The 22,302-nt window shown below is 60.4% G+C and overlaps 1 protein-coding gene across 4 annotated transcripts in view; it reads left to right on the forward strand.

Annotated features, from left to right (window-relative positions):
- Positions 1 to 22,302, forward strand: part of GSE1 (Gse1 coiled-coil protein) — a 102,178-nt gene that overhangs the window by 13,402 nt on the left and 66,474 nt on the right. The window lies entirely within an intron of this gene.

Consider the following 22,302-nt stretch of genomic DNA (forward strand, 5'->3'; position numbering starts at 1 on the left):
CGTGCCAAAAAATGTTCAATGACTTTGGTCATCACCCACCTCTCCTCCTCCTCCTCCCCTTCCCTCGCTCCAGTGCACACACCCCGCTCCCCCTCTTATCACATCCTCGCCTTCATCTCTTGGCTCCTGCATCTCGCTTTGTCTCTCCCGGCGGGCTCAGCCTTGCCCTCTGCTTTTCCTCCCCTTCCATGTGCTCCAGAGGGTTTAACTCTTCCCCAGCCATCCCGTGGCACTGGTTCCCTGGTGCTGGAGGGGTGCACTGGGGTTATTCCCAGTGGAGAGAGGGAGAATCCCCATCCTTGGCCTCTCTCCTCATGCTTGTGTTCTCTGGGACCAATCTGGGGGGAATGGTGAGCTCTGGGGCCTGGCTGGATGCCCAGAGGGATACCCTGACCCATACCCTGACCCCTGTGGCTGTCCCTCCATGGTGAGGAAGGGATGGATGGATCCTGGTGTCCCCCTTCTCTGCCCCAAATTGGTGGCAGCCTGGATGAGTGGGGGGTCCCAGCAGTGTGGGACCCCCATTTTGGGGTGACCTGGGCCTGGAGCAGAGCCCCTGCTGCAGCCCGTGGTGGCTCTGGATGTGTTCCTGGCCTCACTGCCAGGGAAGGGGCTGGAGGAGCCAGTGGGAAGCAGCCTGGGATGTGCTAAACTGCTGTAAATGGGATGGGGCCTGCTGTGCTTTAAATCACCCAGTGCCACCAGGCTGGCACTGCCCGGGGGGTCTGACCACCCTGGGGTGGCACAGAGTCCCCAGCACACGTGGCCATGTCCCCTCAGCCCGCCAAGGAGCACCTGGGATGATCTGTGGCAGGGACAAGGAGCTCTCTGCATCTCCTGGGATCCTGGGTGGGATGCTCCAGGACCACCTGGTGGCCTTGGCATATGTCCCTGTGCCCCACAGCAGCTCCCAGCACCACGGCAGGTTCAGTGCACCCTCTCCCTGCAGGTTTTCCTGCCAGAGAATTGCCCATTCTCCCATTTCTGGGAAGCAGGACAGGCAGGCTGTGCCAGGAACCTTCTCCTCATCTCCCCTCTCCTCTCCACAGCGGGGCTGGGGGCTCTGGGTCCTGCTGGGAGCCGTGTGTGGGGCTGGAAGGGGTTAAGGCAGGCAAAGGAAAACAAGAGTGCTGCAGGGCCTGGGTGGCTGACAAGCCAAACAACTGTTTTTGACTCACTGTTGCTGCCTTGCCAAGTGCAATTGCTTCCACATTCCCATCCCCTGGCTGGAGGGGCGCTGGGAGATGTTGGCTTTTTGCGGTCAGGAGGGGAAGGGGGATGCCGGGGGGAGCAGCAGTGGGAAGGGCTGGCTCTGCACTGCTTTTTCTCAGCTCTTCTCTCTTCAGTTCCCCTCCCTGGCCAGGGGCAGGAAGGGGCAGGGGGTGATGCTGTCACAGCGGGGGGTGATGGTGCCAGGGTCACTCTGGCCAGCTTCTGGTGGAGCAAACCTTCTGCCAGAGTTAAAGGTGGGAGAGGGGATGGGGAGGGGGTAAAATGCACCCCCAGGGTGTCTGTCCTGCCTTTTCCTGCTGTTTGTCTGCAAGGAGAATCTTGAAAAGTGGCTCCTTCCTTGTCAGGGGGTGCTGGTGGGTGTTGGGGGCCAGCAGTACCCATTCCCCCTCCCTCAATCCCTCAAGAGTGGAGCCCCACATCCTCAATGTCCCTATTCCAATGTCCCTCCACAGGGATGGGGAGTGATCCCATTGCAGCCCTTCTCAGAGATGTGGGGTCTCATGTGGGGCTGGGCCCCCCACCTTGCCTGGGTGGGGCTAAATCTGTCTGCAGGGTTTAGGGGACACACACAACCCCAATAAAACCCCCAGGCCTCCAGTGCTGGTGCCGCTGTGCCGGAGACAGGAAGAAATAATTCCTTGGAGAAGAGGCTGGGGAGTTACAGCGAAGATTTGAGCTGCTCAGGGTCGCTGCTTTGTGGAGTTAATTATCTTCTGAGTCTGGGGTTTTTTTGGGTGGGTTTTTTTTGGTTTTTTGCTTTTCTCCTTGGGATTATTTCTTGGCAATTGAGGCGTCATTCTAAAGCACTGAGCTCTGCTCCCTCGGAACTCCTGGCTGCTAAGTGCTATGGAGGAGATCCTGGTCTTAAAAAAAACAACACACACACCAAAAAAAAAAAGCTCAAAAAACCTCAAAAAGAAGCCCTGCTGCTTTTCCAGTGTGATTATGGGGTCTGGGATAGCTCAGGAAGATTCTGTGCTCCTGGAGCTGTTTCTTTGGGGAAGCTGGAGCAGGAGCCTCCTGTGGGCACTGGGATGGGCAGGGGAGATCCTTGGAGAGGTCTCTGCAGGGTTTTGAGCTCTTTGGGGTCCCCCACAAAGTCCAGCTTGGACTGGGGGGCCTGGAGGGAACCCCCAGCATTTGGGAAGCTTGTGAGGATGTGCTGTGAGCTGACCCTTGGGTGAGGAGGGGGTTTATGGGGCATCTTGTGTGGCAGCTGTTTCCCCACTTTAGGATGTTGTGGGGTTGGGATGTCGCTCCAGCACCACATTCCCATCACCCTCCATCTCCTGGGGCTCTGCTGCTGCCTCCCCTGACTTTGCAGAGGCCACTTCCCCCTCCTGACTGTGGGAAGGGTCTGACTGTGCTGGGACAGCCGGGATGTGATGCAGAGGAGCTGCCCTGGATGCTGTGGGACTAATGGGATGCACACCTGGAGCTGCTCCTGCGGGATCTGACCCCTCTCGCTCCTGCTGCTGGTGCCTGTTCAATCTCAGCCTCGTTTGCTGAATCCCAGGGGAAGGAGGCAGCAGCAGAGCAGGAGCTCGGGATGGAAATCCCTTTCCCCTGTTCACACTGCAGGAAGGACCCTCAGAGCTTTTCCCCAAAATATCCCAACACCCGGGAGGGATGTGGCAGAGCCGGTCACGCTCTGGTGAGGTTTCACCTGGGACACACACACCATCCATCATCCCATCTCCTGCAGCCCAACCTCTGCTCTTCCCCTGAGCACCCACCACCCTGCAGGACCCATCCATGCCACCCCTGTCCCCGTGTTTGGGGGGCAAACCCCCCAAGCTCTGCAGAGCACCCTCCCACAAGTGGCAGGGGATGCTCGTGTCCCCGTTGTCGCACACCTTGTCAGCTCCTAATCCCGACATGAGAAGGCAATTAGGGGCCGGGATCCCCTTCCCCGAGGCGGCAGATGGGGCGCAGTGCCGCCGTGGGGCTGTGGCTGGGGCCAGGGCCCGGCTCTGCCTCCTAATGTGTTCGCAAATCCTCCCCAGCTGAGGGGATTAAAGCCGGCATCTGGCTCGCTTTAGAATATTAAAACAAAGGGAGTTGTAGGCGCCATGATCGGGGGCAGGCGAGGGAGGGAGCGGGGCCGGGGTGGGGGTGCTGGGAAAGTCTGCAGGAATCCCCCCCTCCCTCCCCTTCTCCCAGCCTTTCCATGATGTTTTCCCTAAGGAATAAACCCCTCCGTGGGGTGAAGGCAGCAGGGCACAGGCAGCAGCACCGGGGGGATGCTGGAGGCCGGGTGGGCTGCAGGGGTCCTTTTTTTTTTTTTTTTTTTTTGGGAGGGGGGCTCGGGAGGTTTTCTCTGTGCTTTTTTTCCACCCCGTTGCGCTGTTCTGGAAGCGGCAAGAATTCAGGAAGCCGGCGTGCGGCGAGTGCCAAGTCAGGCTGTACCGCAGCCAAGCCCCTGCTTGTTTTCTCGTCTTGCTGGAGCCAGTAAGTGACCTTATTAGCTTAGGGGGCAGCTGCCTTATTAACACACATCTGGCGGCGAGGGGGCCGCATAGGCCCGATATTGTCTCCCCTGCGTGGCTGGGGGGGCTCCCCCCGTGGTTTCTCCCACCCCTCCCAGTAGCAGGGCTGGAATCCAGGCAGCCCCCACCCCTAAAATCCCTCTGGGAGGGGGTTTATGCTGGAGGGGGGAGTGGGGCAGGATTAGGCAGATGGGGTTTGGATTTGTTGGGGATTAATAATTTAAGATTATAATCCGTGTGAGGTTATAATCTGCAGGGGAGGGAGGGAGGGGTGTGGGGTCCCCCCACCAGCGTGGGGCTTGTGGTGCTGCTGGCATTCCCATGGATGCTGCCCCAAATCCCTTATGGGGCAGGCTCTGCATTTTGGGGGCACAGCATCACCCTGCAGGGTGGGATCGCCCAGAGGGGCTGGACCACCCATGCAGCATCCTCACATCCCTGCCAGCAGCCGGGGTGGGCACTGGGATTTCCTTCTGGAGCACTGTCGGCATCTCCTGCAGCAAGCAGAGCCTCCAGCACTCCGGCTTCGGGCCTTTCCCAGCACTTTTGGCTCTTGAAGCGGGGGGGTTCCCATGAGGATGGGAGCTGGGAGGCTCCTGCTGTGCCAGCACAGGGAGATGGAGGCTTTTTGCTGGTGTTGAATCACCCCAGGCTCTGCTGGGGGCTGTCCCTGTGGGTGCACATCCCATCACAGCCACCCAACACCCCCATATAGGACCAGCCCTGCACCATTTCCTCTCCTTGGGTGCAATCAGAGCCCAGCTGGGAGCACCCCCTGTGCCACATCCCCATCCTGGCACATCCCAGGGGGGTGCTGGGTGCCCTCCCTCCCCTCCACCACACAGGGATGCCCTTTGTCCTTCTTGGCCTGTGGGGGAACTCGGCAGCTCTTGGCTTCTCTCTTCTGTTTTGGAAATTCAAAACATTTGCAGGGCGGCCCACTCGCGCCCCGCCGCCACGGAGAGAGGCACTTGGCTGACTCCTCTGCTTTCCTTGGCCGCTGCTCCCTCCCGCTCACGCTCGGGGTGGGGGCTTTTCTCCACCTCCTCACCCCTCTTTTTTCTTTTTTCTTTTTCCCCCCTTTTTTCCTTTTTTCTTTCTCCCCCCTTTTTTCTCCCTTCCCCCCCTTTTTTTCTCTTTTTTCCTTTTCTTTTCCATTTTTCTTTTCCATTTTTCTTTTTTCCTTTCCCCCCCTTTATTCCTTTTTTTTCCTTTTTTCCCCCCTTTTTCCTTTTTTCCCCTTTTCCTCCCTTTTTTCCTTTCCCCCTTTTTTCCCCTTTCCCCCTTTTTTCCCCTTTCCCCCTTTTTCCCCTTTTTCTTTCTTTCATTTTCCCTTTTTTCTTTTTTTAATTTTTTTATTTTTTTTCTCTCTTTTTTCTTTTTCCCTTTTTTCCCTTTCCCCCCTTTTTTCATTTTTTTCCTTCCCCCCCCCTTTTTTCCTTTTTTCCCCCCTTTTTCCTTTTTTCCTTTCCCCCCATTTTCCTTTTTTTTTCCTCCTTTTTTTCCCTTTTTTTCTTTTTTCTTTTTTTTTCCCTTCTGCCCCCTCCCTTTTTTTTTTCCCTTCCCTCCCCTTTTTTTTTTTCCCATTTTCCCCCTCCCTTTTTTTTTTTTTCTTCTTTTTTTTTCTTCTTTTTTCCCCTATACTGTAAGCCTGGACAAACACCACCACCCTGCACTGAGGGGGGCCAGGAAGGAGAACCCAGGCAGGACAAGCCCATGGCACAGGCAGATCCCTCCGGCCCTGGCACTGACCTTGCTCTCTGCTGGGAAGGGCGGCTGTGCCGGGTGGCCGGAGCAGCCCCGCGCTGCACCAGCACTAATGAGCTCTGCCTGAGCAGAAGGATTAATTAGCTGCTGGGAGGAAAAGGAGGGGGGGAGCAATCCTTCTGCAGGGATTCTGGTGCCACCAGAGCCTGGCACGGCGCAGAGCCCAGGGCTGCGGCACTGGCGGCGTTTTTGGGATGCTCCAGGAGGAGATGCGGCTCTTGTTGTGAGCCAGGTGGGGACAGGGAATCCCAGTGCCACACTGAGCTGCTGATCAATCATCCTGCTCTCTGTATTCCATTTATTTCCCCCTGAAAAAAAAAAAACAAAAAAAAAAAAAAAACAAAAAAAAAAAAAAAAAAAACAAACAAACAAAAAAAACCAACAACACCAAACCAAAAAAAAGCCTTGTAGGTTTTTTTTTTAATTGTTGTTTCTGTTCTGTTGTCCCTGTTGGGAATGGGAGCCGAGGGTGTGACACGGATGTGTTAAATATGTCCTGTGGAATCTAAAATGACACTACAGGGGACAAAGTGGCAGCTGGCTGGGAGCTGTGTGTGGGCAGGGCCTGGCTGTGTGCTTAGCCCAAAATCCCAGGGGCTCAGGGATGCTCAGGAGTGTTGTGCTGGGGACTGTCACAACTGTCACAACCCCCTCCTGGAGGGGGTCCCCAAAGCTGCCTTGGGGCTTTTGGTGTCACATTCAGCTGGGTGGATTTTTGGGTGGTTTGGCTGCGTGCCTTGTCCTCCACCAGCCCCTCTGTGCCCTTCTCCTCTCTGGAGAAGCAGCCACAGGGCAGAGGTGACACCAGGGGGACCCTGGGGAGACAAGCAGGGACACGGTGTCGAGGCCGGGAAGGTCGCGAGGACGCGGAGCTTGAACTTGAATTAGATGGTAATTGCGACGTGCCTAATTACAGGGAAAGAGCAAATCACTCCGGTGCTTCATAAAGTGTCTGACACGGAATAACGAGGATAATTAGCAATCAGACGGGAAGCTGCTGCCTCCCCGGCCCCCGAAAGCCCTGGGGAGCCCCTCTCCTTCCATTGAGCATCTGCCCCTGCCTGGCGTGGCTTGTCCCTCCCAGCGTGGGACATCTGCCCCCCCAGTCCCCCCAGGGTGGGACAAAGCCACCTGAGCTGGGGTGAGGCGCAGCTGGTGGCCTGTCCCCTGCTCAAGGTGGCCGGTGTCCCTCCCCCATGTGTGTCCAGGTGTCCCCACAGTGTCCAGGTGTCCGTCCCCTTGTCTGTGTCCAGCTGTGCAGCTCGTGCCTGCTGCCAGCAATGCATTAATGCAGCCTGACGCTAGAGCGCACCAGAAGCATGTCGTGACATCCTCCCGGGGACACGGCTCCCTGCAGGGACACCTGCCCCGGCCACCTGCCCGAGGCCACCCTGCCGTGACCCCGGAGACACCCGAGGGCACCCCGCTGGGGACCCCGGCTGGCCCTGGTGGCCGCAGGGGACTGGGAATGATGGAGCCTGATTGGACTCGGGGAGAGTGGGAAGGATTGTGGAATCCCCAAAAAACCCCCCCTGCCATCCCAGCCTGGCTGCTGTCACCCCTGGGGGACCGGGAGGAGGGCAAGGAGTGTCTGGCTCCCAATTAGCTGCACCTTTTAATGATGGTTTAGGGTTTAGGGGATGGTTTAGGGAATGTGTGTCGCCCCTCAGGGAGGCTGGGTTGTGCTGGGGAGCTGATCCTAAACCTCCTGTCCTCCCATCCCAGCACCCAAAGGCTGAGGAATATCCTCGGGGTATGAAGGGACCTCCCTGCCCCTGGCTGAGGGGTGCCAGGCTGCTTTGGTGACTTCACTCCAACTCCTGCTTTCCCTGGAGCCACCTCACTCCTGTCCCTGCCACCTCCCAGCCCAACACCAGCAGGGCCCATCCCTCCATCCCCTTCCCAGCACCTCCTGGGAATCCCACAGCAGATCCCATCACGATTTTTGGACTGTTTCTCCACTGGGTTTGCAGAGAGGGCTGAGCACCCCAGTGCCACCATGGGGATGATGTTCCTGGTGTCCCTGAGTGCTGGGGCAGGGTGGAGGTCACCCTTCCTCATCCTGCTATGTGCCTCTCTCCTTCCCGCCTCTCCTGCTGCCTTCTCCTTTTTTTTTGTTTCCCCCTCTTGGAGCAGCTGTTCTCTAATAAGCTGTTAATGATGATACAGTAAGTAGGAGCGGAGAGTCCTGCGGGAGCTGCCACGATTTGTGTAATTGGCCTCAGAGGAGACAGAAGTATCTAATATTTACATGCCGGTATTAGTCCCCTGGGAGCCTTGTCTGGGCTGGCACAGGAGGCAGCTCCCAGCCTCAACCTGTCTGCTCCTAGCTGATGGATCCTCAGATCTCCAGTGGATGGGAGCTGCCAGCTGGGAATGGGGGGGATCATCCTCCCCCCCTAAAAAAAGAAAAAAGAAAATAAAAAAGGTGGGGATGGTTGAGCATCCTCACAGCTCAGCACCCAGCTGGTTTGTGGGAGCAACTTCCAGAGGGGAGATGCTGAGGTTTGGGGATCCCTGTGCTGGGGTGGGGTGGAGGCAGGAGCTGGGGATGTCCCAGAGTGAGTTTACCAGGGCTTTGACCTGGCTCTTGAGGCACAAACATGTCCCTGAGCTGGCTGGTGCCTGGAGCGAGGAGGGGCAGTAGAGAGGGGTGGTCACCATGTGGCCACTGAGCATCCTGTGCCAGTGGCTGGGGTGGGTCTCTGGAAGGGCAGGGTTGGAGGCAGCGCTGTCACCATGGGCTGGGTGAGCCCTGGGGCTGGGCAGGGACTGCTGAAACTGCCCCTGGTGATCCTGCCTGCAGCCATGAGGCTGGAATGCCAGGGGAAACTGAGGCACGGCTGGGGAAACTGAGGCATGAAGGGCTGAGGAGCAGCCTGCCCTCCCTCCTGTCAGCTCTCACCTTATGGGGTCTTGCCCTGGGCTCCACCCTGTGCTGGAGTGTGGACAGGGTGTCACCAGGGCTGTCCCAATTCCCTCTGTACCCCCTGGTGTCCCCAGGGCTCTGGGGTTGTCCCCTCCTGCTGGGTGTCAGTCTCTGGCCAGGATAAGCTGTTTTGGGGTGCTGGGGCCATGCTCATGCCAGTCCTGCATGCCCAAACTGCAGAGACCCCCCCAGAGGAGAGGGTAGGGAGTGGCATGGGGACACCAATGCTGAGCAGTGGGGACATCCCAATTCCCTGCCTGGGGTGGAAGTTGGGGGGTGCCATGGTCCCCCAACCCATCTCCCATTGCATGGAGAGGCCCCAGCCCTGTGGGATTGCATCCCCAACCTTTCCCACCCACATTCCCACTCTCCCATTGCCTTGGCAACCCCCGGCATGGTGGCTCAGTGCCTTCTGCAATGGGATGTCTCACCCCGTGCCCTCCCCATGCTGGGAGTGCCCTCCAGGGGGGATGAGAGGGATGTGGGGCTGATGTGGGTGGCCAGGGGGGTTATTTTGTGGGGTGCCAGGCTGGGCACCGCTGTTCACCCCGCAGAATCAAAGGCACAGTGTTTCCCAGGTGTTTGCCAAAAGGCAAGCGGGCAGCTTTGCTTTGGAGGTGGCCTCATCCTGCCCGCTGGGACTGGGCTGGGAGCCACCAGGACTGGCATCCGGGGTTGTGTGGGGTCTCCAGGGGGGCTGTGGGGTGGAGGTCGCTGAGCCCTGGCGAGCTCGTGGCAGGGATGGAGGCTCTTGGCTGCAGTGCTGCGGTTCCACGCTGCTGCCGGGGGTGAGGAGCTGTTGGCCTCCTTCCCTCATCCCTCCTGCCCTCCTGTCATCCCTCCATCCTTCCCTCTGTCCCTCCCTCCATCCCTTTTCTGTTGTCCTCCCTGCTCAGGACGTTCCAGCCTCTCTGCCCCTGGCCTCCTGCCAGCCCTTTCCCACACTCCCTAATCCCGGGCTCCAGCCCTGGCTGCTGATGCCTTGGGACCAGCTGCTGAAATCTCCCCGAGCCAGGGCAACGGGACCTGGTCCTTGACCTCCTGGAGAATCCTGGGGGTGGCAGGTTTGGCGTGGGGACAGCAGGGGTGTCCCCAAATCCCCTGCTGTGTCACCACCCCTTGTCCAGGGCAGAGTGGATGGATTTATGGGGTGCAGTTTATTGAGGTTGGCAAGGGGTGCAGTGTGGAGCAGGGCAGCACCTCTGGGTGCTCACAGGCTCTTGTGGGGTGGAGGGGGGTGTTCACAGCCCCTCACACCCCTGTTCTGTGGGCGTTTTGGGGGGGAGATCCCCCCACCTCCTTCCCTCCCTCCTGCCTGATCTGTTCAATCTGCTAAGCAGGGGAATAGTGCAGCCACCATCTGTGAGCCTGCCAATAATGGGATTAACTCCTTCCCCTGGCCGGGCCCAGCCTGACGCTCTTTCTGGCACCCCCTTCCCGGGGTACCCGCCCCTCCCGCCTCCCGGGGGCGGCCCCCCCGCCGGGACATGCCGGTGCTGATGTTCCAGGGCTGCCTGGGGACAGCCCCAATTTATCCCCACACAGATCTGAGCCACCAGCGTGGACTCACCCCCCCTCCTGCCTCAGTTTCCCCTCTCTGTCCCTCTGCCTCAGTTTCCCCCTCTCCTACCTCAGTGTCCCCCCTCCTGCCTGTTTTCCCCTCTTCTGCCTCAGTACCCCCATTCTGCCTCAGTTTCCCCTCCTGCCTCGCAGTGCGGATTTGGGGCATTCCAAAGGGCTCTGTGCTGCTGGCGGGGCAGGAACCACCTTCCCTGCGTGGGCAGGGGGAACACACTGAGCTGTGCCTGAATCCTGGTGTGTTTGTGGGTCCAGGTCTTTGAGGCAGAGGAATGCACGATGCGAGCCCACCCCCCTGGGATGCTGAGATACGGGGATAGAGGGATACAGGGATGAAGGGAGTGAGCCCACCCCCCCCCCGGGATGCTGAGATACAGGGATAGAGGGATGCAGGGATGCAGGGAGTGAGCCCACCACCCCGGGATGCTGAGATACAGGGATAGAGGGGTACAGGGATGCAGGGAGTGAGCCCACCCCTCCAGGATGCTGCCTGGGGAGGGATGCAGGGATGCAGGATGAGCCCACTCCCCCGGGATGCTGCCTGAGGAGGGATACAGGGATGCAGGGAGTGAGCCCACCCCCCGGGATGCTGCCCGAGGAGGGATACAGGGACACAGGGATGCAGGATGAGCCCACCCCCCCGGGATGCTGCCCAGGGAGGGATGCAGGGATACAGGATGAGAACCCAAGCTCCCCCCTCCCCGGGCTGCTGCCCGAGGCTGGGGCAGAGGCGACACCGCACGTGGGGGGATTCAAGGGACCCCCACCCCCAGCCCCGCAGCTTCAAGCCCTTTTTGCCGGGGGCGGGATGCCCCCGCTAATCCTCTTAGGCTGCGCCCCGGAGCAGCTGGCGAGGCTGGCCCGGCCGCTGCCCATCCTCCCTCCCAACAGGTGCCCCCCGGCCCCCTCCCCGCCGGGGCTGGGCGGGGGGCTCGGGGCTCCCCGCAGCAGGCAGCCCCCCTCCCCTTTCCCCTTCCCCCGGGGCCGGCCCGGGAGCGCTCATTAATTATCTAATCTTCCCTTTATGTTTAATTTACAGCCCCGCGCGGCTCTGGCCATATGCTGCTTTTGTTGTGTCTGGCTCTTTGTTGTGGCAGGCAGCGGGGGCTGGCGAGACCCCCCCCCCGCCCCACTCCTCAATCCTTTGATCCCCCCCTCCCCTCCCAGCGCCACCCTCCAGCCACCCCCGCGGCACGGTGGCGAGCCCCGCGGAGGGGGTAAGTGCCTTTTTCTCGGTTATTAATTTCCCTGACCCCCCCTGGCAAACCACAGCCTCCACCTCCCCCCCCCCCCCCCCCCCCCCAGCAGTGCGTGCGTGTGTGTTTCTGTGTGAGTGTGTGAGTGTGTGTGTGTGTCCCCCGCCTCTCGCCGGCGGCTCGGGATGTGATCGCGCGTGTGCGCGGCGCTGCCTCCTCCCGCTGCCGCCGCCGGGGTCACCGCGCCGCCCGCACCGCGCCCCGCACCGCGCCCCGCAGGTACGTGCAGGGCAGGCGGCTGCCTGTGCCCTCCCCTCCCCTCGGGCTGTGCCCCCCGCCTTTACCTGTAACCCCCCTCCCCACCTACACACACACCCTGGATGTATCCCCCATCCCATCCCATCCCATCCCATCCCATCCCATCCCATCCCATCCCATCCATCCCATCCCATCCCATCCCATCCCATCCCATCCCATCCCATCCCATCCCATCCCTGTGCCACCCATGTCTGTACCCCCTGCCCCCTGGTCTGCACCTCCCTCATCTCCGCCTGTACCCCCCTCACACCTGTACCCCTCCATCCTCATCCTAAATTCCCCCTTCCTGTATCTTCCCACCCCTCTGTGCCCCCCTGTGCACTGCCTGTACTTCCCTCAGACTTGTACCCCTCCATCCTCATCCTAAATTCCTGCTCCTTGTATCTTCCCACCCCTCTGTGCCCCCCTGTGCACCACCTGTACCCCCTGACCTGCCTGTACCCACCCTGTTACCCCCAACTCCTGCCTGCACCCCCCTCCCTGTAACCCTCCTCCCACCCCCTGTCCAGCATTGAGGTGGGCACCCCACCAGCATTGTTGGGGGGGATAAACCCTGTACCCCCCTTGACTTATTGCATGCCCCCCCAATTTTTCTGGGTGTGTTTGGGGGTGGGGGCACATTGGGGGGACCCCTGTGGTCCCCCAGACCCGCGGTGGGTACTTGTTGGGGTGGCTTTGTGGAACTTGCTGCAAACTTTTGTGTGGTGCTGCCAGGTGCATTCTGCACTTCCTGTTTTTTCTGTGCTTAAAAAAAAAAAAGTAGCAAAATGTTTTTTCTGCACCCCAGCAGGCCCATACCCAGCTCTAATGGGGTGGATAGAGGGGGCACCCCAACCTGGGGGGCTGCAGCACATGTGCCCACCTTTGGGGGGGTTCAGTTTTGGCTCCTGGGGGGCAGTAGGGAAAGGGTTTGGGGTCCGAGGCTCTGTCTGTGGGTGATGGGGGCACCCCTGGTGCTCTGTTGGGGTGCTGAGCTGGAATTTGTCCCTGCCTGTGGGGTGGGCAGTCCTGATGTGGGCAGGGGATGCCCAGAGCTCGGGGCGGTGCACAGTGGGCTGTGCTCATGCTGTCTGTCTGTCTGTCCGCACCTCCTGCAGCTGCTGCTGCCCACTCCCTGCCAGCCCAGGGCGAGGAGGGCGTCTGCCTGCTCCGTGGGAGGGTGAGTGCCAAGCCTGCCTTGGCTGGAGGATCCGTGTCCCAGGCCAAGAGTTGGGCTTGGAGCGCTCTGGGAGCGGGGTAAGATCACCGCGACCGCCAGCGAGGTGGCCCTGCCAGGCCGTGCTGCCCCTGCGTGCCAGGAGCCACGAGGTGGTGGCAGGAGCTGGACCTGAGGTCACCGAGCCACTCGTCAGGTGAACAAATGTCCTTTCATGGGCACAGGAGGCAGCTGGCTCTGCAGGCATCCTGCTGGCCGGCATTCTGGGGTCTCTGTTGGACAAGGGATTCCTTGTCCCCAGGGGATGGAGTGGCTTGGGGAGTCCCAAAGGTGGGATGTGGCGACAGGGGACAGTGCCAGCTGCTGGTGTGGGTGGTGACATGGGGGTGGCACTGGATGATCAAGTCACCTGTCCTAGCAGCAGAGAGGGAACAGAGTGGACACCCCAGCACTCCTCGTCCTTGCATGTGGGGCTGGGTGTCCCCATGCAGCCCCATGTGCCATCAGGGTGACTGGACTGGTCCTTTTTGGTGTTGTTCTCTGCCCACCAGGTGTGGGGAGCTGAGGAGGGTCATGCCACCATGCCAGATGGTCAGTGCTGCTGTCTGGCCGTGCTTGTCCCCATACAAAGTCCTGGCCCCACACTGGGGGTCCCTTCCCAAGTAAGTCACCAGAGCTCTGTGTCACAGCCAGTTCTCTCTGAATGTCACAAGGAGCCACAATACGAGGGCTGGGGTCCCTCCAGGGCAGCCCACCCCCTGCCCATGCCCCACCATCCCTGCCAGCTGGGGAAACTGAGGCAGTGGGGCAGGAGGCGACTTGCCCAAGGGACCCATTGCCAGGGCTGACTGAGGAGAGCAAACAGGATTCTTGGCACGGGGCAGCAGTGCCGTGCTCTGCCTGCAGGCGAGGGCTGCTCTTTGCTGCCTGTGCACTTTTGCTGCTGCTTTGCACCCCGGCTCTGGCTCCCTGGGGACTGTGCCAGTGTCCCCACAGGTGACACCCCTCGCCCTGGCTCTGGTGAACAGGACAATTGTTTCCCCCCGGGGGTGGCCAGGGCCCGGCGCTGTGTGTGGCTGGGCTGGCACCGAGAGCAGCCTGGCCTTGGCCCCCTGCCCGCTGCCGTGCCCTTTTCCAGAGGCAGCTGCCTGTGGGCACGGCTTGGCAGCTCTCCCTCCTGCGGGCTGGGCCGGGGCAGGACCCTGCTCCCCTGGGCTGCCGGGTCACCTCCGGGCAGGGTTGCAACACTCGAGGCTGTTGCTGTCATGAGTTTGCAGTTCTCAGCTCAGCCGTGGCTTTTTCTCCCGGTTTTCTGTGCCAGCTCCATTCCTAAAGCAGAGGAGGGGATGAGCAAGGAGCCAGTTCTCCCCACCGTGCCCAAAAATCCCCCAGTGGCGTCACCCCTTGTAGAAACCATGTGTCAGCTCTGAAAGCCCCTGGTTTTCCACCTTGGAGCTGTGTTCTGTCCCTGCTTCCTGAGCACACGGGAGCCCTCGGGGCGGTGACATTCCCTGCTCCCTGCTCGGTTCTGTGCCTCCCTCCCCTCCCAGCTCTCTTGCCAGCTAATGGCGCGGCTTATTCCTATGGCTTTTTAAGTGCTTAATGGCGCGCGGGGCTAATGATGCAGCTCCCTCTGTTCCTGCCGCCTGGATGGAGGGAGGGATGGATGGATGGATGGATGGATGGATGGATGGATGGATGGATGGATGGATGGATGGATGGTGTCGGATGGTGCTGCCCCAACCTCCAGGAATGGGGACAGGGATGAGGAGAGGCCCGGCTGGTGCCCCGTGGAGCTGAGGTTGGGAGCAGAGCGTCCTCCTGCCTCTCCTCCCTCCCCTTTGCACGGCTGCTCGGAGCAGTAATGTCACCATAAACGATATTTATCACGAGGTGATAAAAATCTATTTCCAGCGACCTCTTGGAAATGGCCCTCGTAAAACCAGGCAGCAGACGGAGGCAGGAGGCAGACAGCGGGGAGGGGGGCACGGGCAGGGAAATGGCTGTAATCAGCCAAGGAGCAGAGGCTGGATCTGCCGGGGAGCCGGCCCTGCCATTCCCGACCCCGGGAAATTGATGGCAGCCGTCAAGGCCAGAGGGCTGCCCAGGCACAGCTGGGAGGATGCTCGGGCATCCCAGGGCTTCAGCATCCTGGGATGAGGCATCCAGGCTGTGGAGGGAAGGCCAGAGGGATTTCTGGCTTTAAATGAACAGGATGGAGAGGGTTGTGTCTATCCTGGGGCATTCCCAAAGTGACAGCTGAGGGATCCTGGGCTGGAGCTGGTCCTGGAGCAGCAGGATGGGATGGCATGTTGGGCTACCACCTTTCCTCCAGTGTTCCCAGCCATAGGGGTGCCCCCCTCCACTGTCAGGCACTGCTGGGTCACCCCAGCGTCCCCTGTACCCCTCCTGGGGGGCCACCATCAGTCCCAGAGCCCCCCCAGCTCCATCCCTTCAGTGCTGATGGCCAGGTGCTGATTCAGCATCCCAACACTAATTACTGAGCCTATAGCGGATCCTGGCTGTAAATTCTCCATCAGGAGTGGGCTGGGTGGTGGAAAACCTCCCTGGCTCCTTTCCCTGCTGACCTGGGCAGGCACTTGTGATCCTGTGTAATTCTTTGGGGTGCTGAGTTGGCAGGAGGTGTCTCATCCTCCCCCACCCAGTTTTGGGGTTCGCTGCCCCCCAGGAATCCCTCCTCCCCACAGAGGTCATTCCTGGCTGTGTGATGTTCAGCCCAGCTTTGTCCCCACTAGCACTAGGGACAGCCTGAGTGACCCCATGGCCCCACTGCACCCTGGATGATGCTGCTGGTCTGGGCATTCCTGGGGGCCTCACCAGGCTGGGTGGGGGGACAGAGAACACCTTTTTGGGGTTGGGGAGGTGGGATTTGCTCCTAAAAATGGGGACAGTGAAGGACCACCCCCCCTTGTTGTCCCCTGGGGAAGGAGATGGTGAGGGAAAACAGCTCCCAGCTGCAGGGTCTAATCTGCTGCCCTGATGAAGAGATGTTAATCACTTAAAGTAATTAACCAGGTGGGGCATCGGCTGGACCCCCCCATGTTCCTGGGTGTCCCCTGCCTGGAGTGGCTGCCTTAGGGGGGGACAGGGAGTGGTGAGGTGGGGGCTGGCCGGGCAATGCATCTCCTCACTGGGGCTGTGCCAGGAGGGGACAGCAAGGACGATGGGGACATCCAGGAGGATGGGAACATCATGTGCAGAGCCTCAAAATCCCCGTGGAGGGACTTGGTGCCGCTCAGGGACTCGATGGCACCGCAGGGCTCTGTGCCCACCCGGCCCAGGGCGCGGTGACACGGCGGGGTGTGTGTGGCAGGTATTATCCTGCATTAAAATTTCCCCTTGCAGATGGTTCACGTTTAATCCGCGGCTTAAAGCAGCGCCGGACCTGGCGGTAAGTCCGTCTTTAGATGGCAGGAGGGAGCCGGGAACGGGCGCTAAGCTGCCCGAGGGATGGAGAAAGGGGACACGGCGGATTGAGGGACACGGATTGAGGCTTTAATGCCACCGTGCCGAGAGCTGATCGCCCGGCAGGAGCGTGGCCCTGGCTGGGATTGCTGTGATGTGCCTCCCTCCCTCAAGAGGGGTGGGGACCCCCTAAATGTGTCCCCTCACCCGGCAGGGCCTTGCTGCTCCTCCCTGCCTCAGTTTACCCCTGAGCAGGCGGGGGTGGGAATGTCCCGAAAACATGAGCCGCTGTGGGGTGGGTGGGGTTTTCCGGAGTGAAAAGCCCCTTGTGGCAGGCTGCGGTTCCCATGGCAGGTATTTAGGGTGGCGGGGAGGGGACAGTGGTCACAGAGTGCCCGGCAGCTCTGGAGCTGGAGGTGGGTGAGCTGTGCTGGGCTCTGGTGTCCGGGGATGGGGAGCAGGGGATGAGGGTGAGAAGCTGCATGTCCTGTGGGATCTCAGCAGGATTTGGGTGGCAGACACCAAGCTGCATCTCAGGGGTCTCAGAGGATGTAGAGCCAGGGCTGGGCTGTGGTGACAGAGGGAGGTGGGAGCCGCAGGGACATCTGAGGCCAGGGAGTGACTGCCACAGCCAGGGCAGTTTGTGTCAGTGTGGAACGGCAGCACTGCAGCTGTTAACTCCGGAGTCTAACGATGACAGCAAAGGCTCTGTGCTGCACAACCTTGAGGAAATCCTTGCGGATTTGAAAAGGCCGATTGTTCCCTGCAGGGCCAGGACAGGAGTGGCGGTGCTGCTGCCAGCCCTACTGTCCGTGCATGGGTGGGATGCTCGCATCCTCCTCTGCCTCAGTTTCCCTGCCTCAAAAGGAGGTGGAAGGGAACATCCCTCAGCCTGGCAAGGACTGGCAAACACAAGCTAGAAATATGTGTCCCCACAGTGGGACAGGGACTGAGCAGGAGGATGCAGGTCCCATCCTGCCCAGCCATCCTGGTGCTGGGCTGATGGAAGGATGAGCATCGGTGGAATTTCATGTGGATGTGGAGCGTTGTGGAAGTGCTGACATCCCCTCCAGCCACGGCTCTTCCCACAACCTGGAGAAACTGAGGCACGGGAGGTGACACAGTACTGCCGGAATGGTGAACAGCCGCAGATCCCCACGCCCAGAGCCCCAGAGGAGCTCGAGGAAAAGCCGGGAGCAGGCGGCAGCGTGCCCCCCGCCTCCCCCTCCATCACCTCCCTGTTCGCTGGCGAACAAATGTCTGTTCTTGCAAAAAAAAGAAGTGACAGGGGTCGGCGCAGCGCTTTCCACATGACCTGCCCGGGAACAGAGGACGTCTTTGTTAATCCAGCGAGCTGTCAGTTCAGCCTCTTCACAAAAGGCATAAACCACTTATTGCTGCTCTCACCCCTGACCCCGGATCCGCCTGCGCGCCCTGCATTGTGCCGTCTCGAGGAAGCTGGCAAACAATTTTCGGCTCCGGCTCCCCCCCGTCCCTGCCGGCGGCTGCACACGGGGGCCGCTGCTTGCCCCGCCAGCGTGGGGAGCCTCTGTGGGGGACCCCCCTACACACACACAGAGTTACACACACTCACACACACTCACAGCACCTCCCCCGGCCGCATCTGCGCGCCCGTCGCCTCGCCTGGCAGCTGCTGCGAGGGGATGGGGGGCTGCCACAAAGGGAGTCAACCTCCCTTCTCTCCCTTCCTTCCAGCCGTGCATCCCTCCTGGGGCTGCCGGAGCAGCTGGCTGGAGCACACAGGTTTCGGAGAGGGGGTGCTGGGTGCTGCGGCCTGTGGCCTCCTGGTCGAAACCCTTTAATGAGAGGGGACAAAAGCTCCTTAGGGTCCCTGGCTGGGACGGGCTGGGACGGCGGCTTTGGTAAAGCCGCTTAAGGCCCGGCACAAAGCCGCTGGGAACGGCCCAGCTCCTTGAGGTTGGCGTGGATGGGGTGATGTTTGTGCCCTGCCAACCTCAGCGTGCCCAGGGGGTCACACAGGGTGACAGCCAAGCCAAAGAGGGGGCTGAGCATGTGCCGCTCACCCTGTCCCCTTGTGCCCCAGCAGCCGGACCCCGCGGCGGGCCCGGTGTGCGCTGGAGCAATTAGATGCAGTCACTTTGGGGCTATATATAACCCAAATTGCTGCCTGCAGCTCGTTAGCTGCTGTCAGAGCCGCTGCGGCCGCGGCGCTGAGGTGGTGTCGCCAAGGGGGGGTGTGGGGGGTGGATGGAGAGTGACGCAGGGACCTGCTGGTCCCTGGGGATGGGACATGAGAGGGGCTGTGGTCGTGCTGGGGTGGCCACAGGGTCAGGGCCTCGCTGGGGAGGGGGTCCTGGGGGCCCCATGTGTTGCACCAGCTTCTGCTCCATGTGGTGCAGGGTGGCTGCAGTGACACACAGGGGTCACAGCCAGGTCTGTCCCCCTTACTCGCTGTTCCCAGGGCTCATGGCACAGACTGAGTGAGTGGGGGGCCACTGGTGCATCCCTTACCCTTGCCAGCAGTGTTTCCAGCCTGATCTGCCCTCGTGGCCTCCAGCCTGACCACAGTCTCCAGCCCCTTCCATCCGTGCCAGTTCCCGCCTGGGCTCCCCGACACGTCGCGGCTCTGCCGGCACACACCGGCACCTCGGGCCGTCTGGGGGCAGCTGTGAGATGAGCGCGAACATATTGTGTGGGCTCCTGGAGCAGGCGTCACGGTGTCGCTGCTGGAGAGCAAGCGGGAACCGCAGGCCTGCCGTGACAAACGGCTCCCTCCGGCACAGCCGCAGCCGTGCCCACGTGGGCGCCGCGGCACCGGGACATGGAGCACGGATCAGTGTGGGCAGTGATGCTCGTGGGCACAGCCTTGGGGCACCCTGTCACCTGCCACACCGCTGTGACACGTCCCTCTAGCTGTATGGATTTCCTGAGGGGGTCACATCCCCGTCTTGGGAAGGGTTAACGGTGCTGCGTCTCAGTCTGGAGCCTTTTGTTTCTTTCCTTTTTTTTTTTGTTTTGGTGGTGGTTTTTTTTTCGTTTTGTTTTTCCCCTTCCCCTCTTTAATGAGGAGTTAGCACAGCTGTAATTGTAGGTTCCAACTTTCTGCCAGCAAACACGGCTGAGAAACTTTAAATACAGTGGAGATGCATGGGCACAGCCACCACCCCCTCCTGTGGGCACCCACCAGGGCCAAGCCATGCCACCAGCAGGGACCCCACCTCCTCAGGGGCACCCCAGCCTGCTCTTGTGGGAAAACACTCTGTTTTCAGACTGCTGGGACAAGGATGAGAAGGGCAGAGGCTTCCTGGAGGGAAGAGCAGCTGGAACCGTCTGGGAGAACACACGGCAGGGGCTGTGCTGTGATAAAGCCCCAGCAGGAGCCAGGGGGCTTGAGGGCCTCAGCGACAAAGGGGACTGGAGGGAGCCTGCTCCTGCAGCCCTCAACACTCCAAAAACACCTTTTATCCTGAGCACCGCCTCCAGGCCCTGGGGGGAGCCGGGGGACAGCGAGGGGTTGCATCCCCCAGGCGTTACCAGCACTCTCTGCATCCCCTGGGAAGTGCAGCCCTCTGTGCTGGGCATCCTCCTCACCTCATCCCTGTCTCACTCACTCACAGGATCTGGCACCGACGCCGTGCCAAACCCCATTGCCGGTGCAGCTGTGCCGGTGCTTGCCGGGCTCCGTGCCCGCCGCCTCGCCGGGGTGATGCCAGCCAAGAGCCAAAGATTGCATCCACCCCCGGTGCCCTGGCTGCTGGCAGCGCAGGGATTTTCCGGGGTGCTGCCACCCTGGAGGTTGGGGTGGTGCCGTGGGGGCTCTGCCGTGCCCGCGGCGTTCCCGTGGGCGGCGTTTCCGTGGGCGGCATTGGCGCTGTGCACGCCGCAGCCTGTCCCAGCGGGATGGGGAAGCCACTTTTTTGGGTGTCCTGAAGGCACAGGAAGCGTTGCTGGCATGGCGTCCTTGCCCTTTGCTTCCCCACTCTGTCGCTGCCATCCCAAAGCTGGGGGGCAGAGGTGGGAGCTGGGGCAGGTATTTGGGAGCAGAAGGAATGTGCCCTTGGCAGGAAGGGACACACTGGGGACAGTGGGAACACTGGATATGGGGACATTATCCCCTGCCCTTGGTGCTGTTCTGCCACGCTGCCTGCCCTGGGCACCATGCTGGTGGTGTAGGGCACCATGCTGGTGGTGTGGGGCACAGGTGACACGGCTGATGTGGGGTCTGGCAGTGACTCTGTGCCTGTCCCTGAAGGCCACCAGCTCTGTTTTGACCCTACTCAAGCTCTCCATGTCCTTCATATCAAGAACCTGCTGGGGTAGATGGGGACACCCAGGAAGGGTTTGAGGAGTGTCATGCCATGGGGTCATCCCTGCCAGCTCTGGTTGGAGCCTTTTCCCCATGGTTTTGTCACTTGTGGAGCTGGCATGCAGGCCAGCTCCATTCTTCCTGTGTTAATAGCATCACATAACGATGTCACATTGCTGTCACCTCACTGCTCACCTACCCCTGACCTGGATGTGCCTGAGGCTGTGCCCTGTGTCCCTGATCCCTGTTGTGGATGTCCTGGGAGCTGTTTCAGGCTTGTCCATCTGTGTGTCACCAGCGGGCCGGCCTCAGCTCAGCACCATTCAGGCAGGCACAGATCCTGGTCCCCTCTCGCCATCCCTGGAAAGATGTGGGATAAGCATCTCCCAGAGCCAGGAGGAGCTGTGCTTCATCTCAGTGGGACATGGGGGATCTGCCAGCTCTCCCCTCAAATTTCAGCAGTTAGTGGCAGAGCACCCTTCCCTCCCAGCCTCTTCCCAAGCACCTCAGGGTGCTGCTTAAAAAATTAGCACCCAAATCAACCTGCTCACCTCTAATAGGGGGCGAGTCTTTGAGGACGTGTCTGGGGAGGAGGGCCCCCGCTCCGAGGGGCTGCCTCCATGCTTTATCTGGGTGGACAGATCCCTCCTAATTGAGCAGATATTCCGTGTTCGCAAACAGATGGCTCCTTTGCATCAATTATTCCTTATCTGTGTAACCGGGGATGATTTGCTGACAGATAGCGCAGGGTGAAGTTAAAGCAAGGAGGCGGCCAGTGCTCCGTGCGGAGCCTGGGGGTCCCAGGGGACACGGGTGGTGAGGGGGGGGTGTGGGATCCTGGCTGCCCTTGGGCAGGGGGGACCCATCTCTGGGGCCTTTGCATCTCAACATCCTTGGCAGGAAAATAGAGGAGGGTGGGGGCTGTTGGTGCTGTGAGGCTGATGGTTTGGTTGGGGTGTGGGGGGCTCCCTGGGGAGCAGGAGGGTGCAAACCTTGGCCCAGCAGTCAAAACCCACTTCCCCCACCAAGACCCTGGTCTGGCACTTCCCAGCTGTGTCTTGCCCAATGCTGCCGTGACACGTGATGGAGAGTGATTAATGCTAATTAATGATTAGTTGCTCCGGGTATCAAAGTGTGCCCCGGCCTTTTGCCATGCCCACAGGTAGGGCATTGCTGCCTGCTGCTGCCAGTGGCATTGTCCTGGGAGGAGGAGGAGCAGTGGCACGGCCTCCCCCTTGAGACATCCGTGCCACCTCCAGGGATGCCACACCAAGCTGTCAGGGCTGGGGGCTGATGCCTGGGCTTGTCCCCTGCCCGCTGTGAAAGTCACCTTCTGTTAATCCCTGGGAAAGAGAAGAGCATCCCGCCATCACCGGGGCAGCCGGTGGCACCCCGCCAGTTGGAGCAGGGACGTGGTGGCACTCGAGGACTCACGGGACGTGCCAAGCGCTCGCGGTTGTGCGGCGCTGCCATATGGATTCCATAAATTAAACCTTTCCAGGAAGCAAATGGTAAATTTATACGTCCGCTCGTGTGCGTGGCTCATTGAGTCTTAAGGGCTTCCCAGCAAAGCATCCAACCACCATCCATCTCAGTGTTTATAGCAGTAATCCTGAGAAAATCAATGTCACCTGTGGCAGGGGGAGGTCACCTGCATCCCACCGTGCCCGGGGTGGGGGCAGCATCCTGTGAACCTGGGTTGTCTCTGTGCTTTTCCCAAGGTGGCACAACAGTACTGAGATGAGCGTGGTGTCACTGGCTGTTGCTTTATTAAAACTAAACAGGAGCGGTGACAGCCCAAGCTGTGTGCCCGGGCAGGAGGGTGACAGCTACAACAAACCCCGGGCTACAGCAGCGCCCGGGGGTCGAGGAGGAGGGACTGTCCCCAAACAAGGCACAGCGGGAATGCCATCCCCATCCCA

The sequence above is a fragment of the Zosterops lateralis genome (assembly GCF_965231275.1).
Source record: "Zosterops lateralis genome assembly, chromosome: 12".
NCBI classification, from domain to species: Eukaryota; Metazoa; Chordata; class Aves; order Passeriformes; family Zosteropidae; genus Zosterops; species Zosterops lateralis.